This window comes from Odontesthes bonariensis, chromosome 2 (assembly GCF_027942865.1).
Source record: "Odontesthes bonariensis isolate fOdoBon6 chromosome 2, fOdoBon6.hap1, whole genome shotgun sequence".
NCBI lineage: Eukaryota > Metazoa > Chordata > Actinopteri > Atheriniformes > Atherinopsidae > Odontesthes > Odontesthes bonariensis.
Window position 1 is genome coordinate 39,896,732 of NC_134507.1, and position 8,149 is coordinate 39,904,880.

The 8,149-nt window shown below is 43.8% G+C and overlaps 1 long non-coding RNA gene across 1 annotated transcript; it reads right to left on the reverse strand.

Moving 5' to 3' along the window:
• Positions 1–230: 230 nt before the first annotated feature.
• On the reverse strand, positions 231–831 carry LOC142400702 (uncharacterized). Its single transcript, XR_012772960.1, has 4 exons — positions 771–831; positions 599–651; positions 395–492; positions 231–313 (listed from the first exon to the last, which is right to left on the reverse strand). It is a non-coding gene; the product is annotated as an uncharacterized LOC142400702 (long non-coding RNA).
• Positions 832–8,149: the final 7,318 nt, after the last annotated feature.

Here is an 8,149-nt window from a genome sequence, read left to right on the forward strand (position 1 = left end):
TGGGAGCTTCCTGGTGCAAATTCGACCCTGACAGAAATCGCACAAAATGGGCGTAGCAACACCAGGCGCAACCTTAATCTGATTGGACAATGACATATACAACCAGTTTGCCTACAGCAGATCAGTCCCACCTTAGCAACTAGATTTAAAAAAAAAAAAAAACTCCGTGTTTGGTAGTGCGTCGCACAAATCGCCCCTATGGAGGAGCCGCCACTGGTTCTTACTCTCTTACACTCTTCTGTGGTGAGACTGTGAGTATTTCGGGTTGGCTTCAAGACGCGCCTGTAGCACAGCACACAGGTCCGTCACGCAGCTAAAAAAAACAAACAAGAGGAATGAATAAAATGACCAGTGCTTAAAAGTATCAGTGCCAGCCGTGGTAAAAGTCGCTCACCCTCGATAGTGTCCCCGTCTACCTCTCTGAAGTTCGGACTGTTTGACACCGCCTCCTTCAAGCGACTCGTTACATCCATATTGTGAGGTGACAGTAGCCTGTAAAAACAATAGTCCTATGGTTAATAAAAAAAAACTGCATTGACGTAACGTAACATCGGGTCCAACTCAACTAGATATTGGGAGAACATTCACTTATTCTTACCCTTGACCTGGATTATAATGCCACGGTGAGTTATGCAGGCGGCGAACTGCTTCCTATAAATTGAAAACACGAAATTCATTTTTTTAAATAAAGCAACTCACACTGGTTTTCACGTGATGGACACAATTAAGTTGAGTTTAGCCTAAAGCCACAGTCAATAACCTACTCTTACCGCGATTTTCGGATTCTGTATCCGCCTTCTCTTGGGGGTGCGCTCTTCAACTTCTCTGGAATGTATTTTCAGTCCGTTCTCGACGGCCATCTTGCCTCCAACCTAGCGAATCTCTGGTCGATTCCCTCCAGAACCCTCTCCACGACCGTATCCACAGTGCTGGCCACCATACGAGACACTCCGGTCATAGCTTTCAACAGGACTTTCATTTTATCTGCCTGTAAGCAAATGAGTAAGTAAGTTTAATATACAGCACATTTAAAATCAGCGAGAACGGTCCCAAGTGCTGTACAGTGTCAACAAGACTAAAATTAAACAATCAAATGGTCATGTGCAAGTAGAAAAAAACACACAAACCTGTAGACCCGCAGAGAGTTGCTGGGGAGTTGAAAGCAAGTCGTCTTCCAGCCATTGTATTCCGCAAACCAGGGCAGTTTTCACAGCACGGGACCTCAGCGATTTCTGTCTGCCTTTCTGCCGCCAGATCTGCCCCTTAAACTTTTTGTTTACATTGCACGACACAATGTTTCTCATACGTGATTGAACGAGAGCTTATGCGAGCCGTTAAGCTCCACCAATCATATGCGTATACGTCATTACACGGAATACTCGCGAGACAACCTCCCGTCCTTTTGCTATTTAATGTTGTCTGACCACAGCTGGCAATTTGCACTGTTTTGACACAAAAATGGACTCTGCAAGGACAAAGAAAAGACCTCGGCGATATTGTGACCATTGTGACACCGAATTAAGCCATACACAATAAAACACTGAGCGCACTACTGCACATTATGTATACAGGCCAGATTTCTATATTTTTATTTCTATATTTCTATTTTATTTAAGAAACCTTTTAGAATATTGCTGTTGCATGCTTATTTTATCTTTATCTTATCTTTATTATTATAAATTTGGACATCCAGTGCGGGCAACAAAGAAAAGAATTTCATTGTTCAGGGAAACACGTTTCTAACTGCACATATGACAATAAACCTTTGAATCCTTGAATTTTGCCCACAAAAAGCGGTATTACAAAAGAGGTGTTTGGGAGAAAAAAACCCAGATATGCATCACCTGTCACCAGCAGACAGCGTGCACCTCTTCTTTTTCAAGACAACACAGCAACAAACTTGGCTGGAGTTGGAGGTGATAGTGATGAACGTGTAGAAACAGGCCTGCCCACCCCCCACCTCACCTCACCCCACCCCACTTGAAAATGACTGTGGCAGCTCCTGACCTGATCACTTGCATTTACATATTGAAGGCTCTCCTAAGTAGGGGAGGGGAGGGGGGCATGGGGGAGCAGTTGCCAGGTCAATTTGCGACAACTTGGGCCAAGTTTTCACTTTTACCACCGCAAATGCAGGGGCTTAACGTATGCGGACATGTAAGGGGCCACATACATCCACAAATCCCTCTTTTCATGCAGTGATAAGGACTCTAGATGAGCTACCAAAACTGCACTTTGGAGTTGAAGATCTCACCAAGGACAAGGACACTCACGCTTTCATTAGCCTCCTCAAGCAGATGCTGCATGTAAAGCGAAAGAAAAGGATCATATTGTTATACAGTGATGACCAAGCGAAGCGCTTGGTCATCACTGTATAACAATAAAACACCTTGCTCACGGCTTCAATGTATGCCGAGCACACAAACATGGAGTCCCAGCAAGAAAAAGCAACAGTCGAGTGTTATGTAACAGCCACGGAAAGTCTAAGTATGAACGGAACATCCAGTACAAACTTGAAACGAGCACTTAAGGTGACAAAGGTTACAACTGTCAGTAATAAACATGCAACAAAAGTTGAAAACTATAAACATCCCACAAAGGAAAGAAGCAGGCTTAGGAAAGGCTAAAGCTGATGGACACTAAGAAATATCTTGCCATAAAGGACATGGACAAAATCACCCCTTCTAAGACAGAAGACCCCTCGCATCTTGTCGAGGTCAAATCCAATAGAAAGTATGTCAAGAGGATTAAAAAAAAAAAAAATTATTTTCCAGGATATGGAAGGGCATAACATGTGGAGTGTCACAATGAACTGAAAACAACGCTTTCTGCCACCATACCATTGATCTTCCATTTAAACTTTAACGTTTGGCAAGCCTTCAGGTTGGCTACCGTGCACTCAGCAATCTGTGCCCGGAGTTGCGTGGGGGCACAAAGTTGGACCAATTTCAAGAGTGCACTGCATAGAAGGGGTTCTGTCTGGCTGCCATGTACAGGTGTAGAGGATGCTGTAGCTGATCGCTACAGTCAATTGAGCAAAGTGTGCAACTATTTAACACCTTCATAGCAATTCCTCTCAAGATGCAGAGCTTTGAGAAGCCATATTTGAAACAAAAAGCAGAACGTCCGAGTCAAATATGACAGGTGATGCCTGCCATTTGCCTTGAACCCAGATGGTGTACACAGGACATTGTTTCCCTTAATCATTCTGAAGCGAGATCATTTGACAAGACTTTATTCATAGACTAAAAATAATCTTGTGCCGGTGGATTCAGCTTTCCAATCTGAAACAGATTCAGATTAGTTAGAGCATTGAGATTAAGACATTTGCAGGTACCACTCTCAACATACCCTCTGCACATCATGGTCAGCTCTAGCGGGCACTTGGGAAGAACTTTTTCTGCTGCCCAGAACCATGGCTGTCAGTAATATGCTCCTTCAAGTAGTGGACATCCTGAAAGTAGTCTTTGCCCTTCTCATGCTGCTGGCTGAAGGTGCTGTAGGTTCCAGAGGGGTACAAGCCATACAAAAGCCTGTAGTCAAAGTTAGGAGATCCACCCACACCAAAGTGTGGCACCAGTACGGTTGCGGATCCTGGTCCAGACCCTTGGCGGTCATCCGGGTAGCCGAATTCCTCCGTCTGCTGCTGGTAATTCCCGAGTTCAGCTTCCTTCGTGACACTGGAGGTCTCCCCTGACTGGAGGACAGGGCCAGGTGGTGACAGAGGGGCTGCAGGGAGAACGTCAGTTAGGCTGAGGGCTCGGGCTGACGCATCCTCAAAGACTGAGGGAGCAATAGCCCACTGGGTTTCTGTGTGGAGACATTTCACAATTAGTCCTTTTCACAGCAGAAGTTCTGATAGCACAGAGTCTTAACATCCCAGTTTCCTAGGATGTAAAGTTAAAACCAAACATATTTTGAGCCATCTACACTCCAAGCAGAAGAGTTACCTTGTGGTCCAGGTTGGGCAGCTCCAGGTTGCAGAGCGCCAGCGTCAGATCCTACGTCAGGCACATAAGTGACAGTAGAGTATCCTGTTGCAGGCAGGCCAGAGCTCAAGCTGCTCAATGCTGGACCCGTCTGAACAGCCTGTGGGACACCAGAAGCTTGCACAGCCATTTGCACGGGCACAACGGAGCCATAGCCGCTGAGTCTTGGGTCTGCCTGAAGAACAGGTTGACTTGAACCAGAGACCAGCACAGGTGTCACCATATAAGTGTTACTGGAAGCACTGTTGGGCACGGTCACCGGGCGGCCAGAGGCTGCTCCCTGGTAAGAGCCAAAATTACCTGCAGCTCTTGTGCCGCTGCTGCTCTGGCCTGCTGATTTTGAACCTGGGTGCATGAGAACAAGTTTAGCAGAAGCTAATTCAAGCAAGCATGTAATGTTTTACCACAACAGATGATAGCACACCTTTAGTGGGAAAACCCCATGTAGCAGCAGTCAACAAGGCAAAGAGGGAAACCCTGAAATTATGTACAACAAAGAGTAAGAATGCAATATTAACCAATGTTTCCAATCAATCAAAAACTGTAAAAGGCAGCTTGTGCTTATACCTCAGGAAGAACCCAGCAGCTGTCATGGTGAAAACAAGTTATGAGAGGAAACAGCAAGGGTGAAGGTTTATAAATAATGCCACAGACCAGCCCAGACCAATCAAAGCTTAACGTGCTAACCAAGGCAGGAATTTCACGAGGGCCACGAGGGCCATGGCCCCACTTTGGCCTTGTGCCCTTGAAAATTATATCTGCCATAAGGCCACAGTGGCCTTGATGCCCTCTCTGACTAAGTTTTGCGGTTTAGCAGTCTGCCTCTTTTCTGACACGGCTTCAATGATCAATGAGCATCTGGTGGAGAAAAAAAAAAATCAGCGGTGCGCTTGATTCGAGCCTGCATTTACACCGCTCGGACGGTCTATGATGACAGTTGACATCAGTCTATTTCCGCCCACCCCCTCTCGCGTCCGTGTGCGTAGCCAGCTGATTCTCCGCTCAAGAAAAGGCTGCGGTGAGGTAAGGTTTTGTGATGATCCTGTTTGCCTTAAGTTTTTCATTTGTCCAGCTTTAAGTGTAATTTTATGGATAACATTACTATTTCTTGCTCGTATGGTAATACATAATTATAATATTTTGAAGTGTTTTTGTTACTACTTGGATAAGTTACATTGCAGTTGTGTTCTTTTATTTTTATCTAGTGCTAGGCAGTTAGCTAACAACTAGGCAGTTAGCGCTGTGTTGTTAGCTGTCAAAGACCTCTGTGCAGACTAGGTTCGTTTGCTGCTCGTTTATATGATATAAACTCTAAATTAACACCCGCCAACCCGCCAAATGCGGGTGAAACTTATTTTTGGCGTGTATTAAAAAAAACTCACTAGCCGGCTTGGCCGATGATAAATGAGGAACTTTACCATCTATTTCGCGGGACGCGCGAGCACAGTTTCTATGGGAACGCCCATAATGTTTTGCTACCCTGCGTCCGATTATTTTCTCTTTTGGAAGACATGCAAAGTAATAAAACACTTATCAGTTGCAGTTAGCTAACTTGCAGTTAGCTTATCATGCACAAATGGGGTGTCATTCACCATTTGATTTTTGTATTTGGGACACTTCTGTCTTTATTTAGGTGACTCTGCTCCATCATTGTAAATTAATGCATTGCGTTATTGGTACAAATACAGACGCAAACACTAACAAAATGTGGCGATGGTTGGGACAGCCGGCCGTGAAGAGAAAAGATATGCCTGCCTGCCAAAGGAGGGGAGGAGGATGATATTTTGAATATATTGAATCTGGCATGGTGACAGTTTGCGCACACGCCGGCCACACTTTGTGAGAAAAGGGAAAAATGGAACTGATTTAGATGGATCCGAAGACAGTTCAGAGAGCTCGGACGATGTTTAAGCATTTCACAGTATCCACAATTCCATAATTAGTCTCTGCACATAGTTTTGTGTTTAATTCTGTGCATTATCTGCACTAAAACATGGTTAGAAAGTTGTTAAATATTTCCATTTTTGTAGATTCAGGGTTCACATGAATATAGGTCAGTTTTAAAGTTATTTTTTTTATGTACAAAAAATGTGACCCTGAATAGTCTGTGAGGGTTGAGGAGTAATGAAATGTTAGAATAAGTTTTGTATGTACATAAGTTTAATTATTGTAATTATTTTAATTGGATGTACATTCCCAATTTCACTGTAAAATTAATTTAAAGCTTTAGTTAATAAATTGATCAAATGAATTCAGTGGGTCTCATCTGTCTGTGGCTAGTGGATATAAATGATATCGCCCCATTTTCAAAACGCAATCAAAATACCCATTCACATGTCTTGTGGCATGCCTAAACTGTCCACAAAAAAAAATACATTACACCCACTGGCCAGAACTAGCTTAGTTAGCTTAGCATAGCAACTGCCATTCACTTACATTGTAAGTGACGTCCTTTCAACGTAGGCCCACTACCACAGTCTCACAGTGAGCCAAACATGTCTGTGCTATAAGAATCCTGTGTAGTTTTAATAAAAAAATTGTTTAATTGCAATTTGGTGTCCATTAAATGCTTAATAAGTATATATAAAAGTATTGTAAATGCATATACAATCGTAGTAACTTCATATCATATGTTAAATCATTGTTTTAATTTATGGCCTTGGTGCCCTGGCTTTTGGCCTTTGTGCCCTTAAAAAATTGACAACTCAAAAGGCCGAGTGGCCTTGCCCCTAAAATGACGAAATTCCAGGCCTGGTGCTAACAACAGACAGCTGCTTGTGAGGGACTATCAGGACAGGTGGATGCTGGAGGCTCATCTGGTTGGTCTGGTATCAGCCTCATTGTCTCCTCTCACCTCCACCCTCCTGTCTGTGCTAAAGGCACTTAGTCACTGCCAAATATTTTACTGCCGTAAAATAGCTCTACCCAAATTGTCGAAATTCTCAGATTTTCTATTTCAGTTAAATGTAGAAGCTGGAAATAACATCCTAGATGTTGAGTTTTCACACCGACCCACTCACACATTTAACAAGTTAACTGAGGCCTGTAGAGTCTGAGATGTAGCTCTTATTGGTCCTTTAAAGGAGACATGTTTTGCCCTTTTTGGTACAATTTCCTAGCCTGGGCGAAAGCCGACTGTTGACTCTGTCAAACAGTTTGGGAAAACCCAAGAGGAATCCGTTTCCATGGAGGGCAGGACCTTACCCAGCAACTTAAATTCATTGGAGTAACGGAGTTCCCTTAACCAATAATAATGTTTAGAAATGACGTTGGTTATGGGCCGAGGTTCATGCTTACTCTCGCGAGGCTCTAGCTCGCGAATCACGCTTCCCACATCCGCTTTCATTATACCGGTACCTGCCGGTACCATTTGATAAATCAAACTTTTCCCAAAGCCAGTTGGAAGGAGAGCTACGACATCCTTGCCACTAACAAAATTGACGAGGCATTCCTCTTGCTCTCGTTTTAATTGTGTAATGATCTCCAGAGTTGAGACAACTTCATGGATAGCTTCTAGCGTTCTTCCGTCGCCATGTTTATTTCCGCTGCGGTTGAACTACAATTATATGGACTACAATGGACTCCGCGCGTGAGTTCTGCGTCACCACTCGCAACTGTTTGCTGATTGGCAAAACACTGAGCGAACCGAGGTAGGGGGATTTGCCCAGACTATGTGCGGAGCCAAAATCTTTGGGCGGAAGTACATAGGATGGCGTCGCCAGGCTAACAATTTCTCGAGGTCTTACTGAAATGTATGAGACAGGTCAGGAGCTCCTGGTCTTATTGGCCAAGTTTTTCCCCAAAAGTGTATTCTATTTCCTAAACATGATGCTTTTCCAACTTTAACCCAGTACTTTTAATGTTTTACACCTTTCGACCAAGTAGTTTTGGAAAAAAAGGTGAAAAACGAATGAAGGAAACAACGGTCACTCAGCAGTTCAAAGACTGGTCTCAAACACAAGTCCCGTGTTTAGGAGATGGTTGACTATCCTCTGCATCCTTTTTAATCTCCTGACTTGGTCAGTAATACTTGTTGATAATCCAGCGGTGCAGGATGATGTTTCCTGTTAGTTTTGGCAGAACTGGTGCTCAGCTGCTGGCACAGAGGAATAACTGGCCCAGCAAAGAGCCTCCAACAAATAACCAACCGGATGATCCAG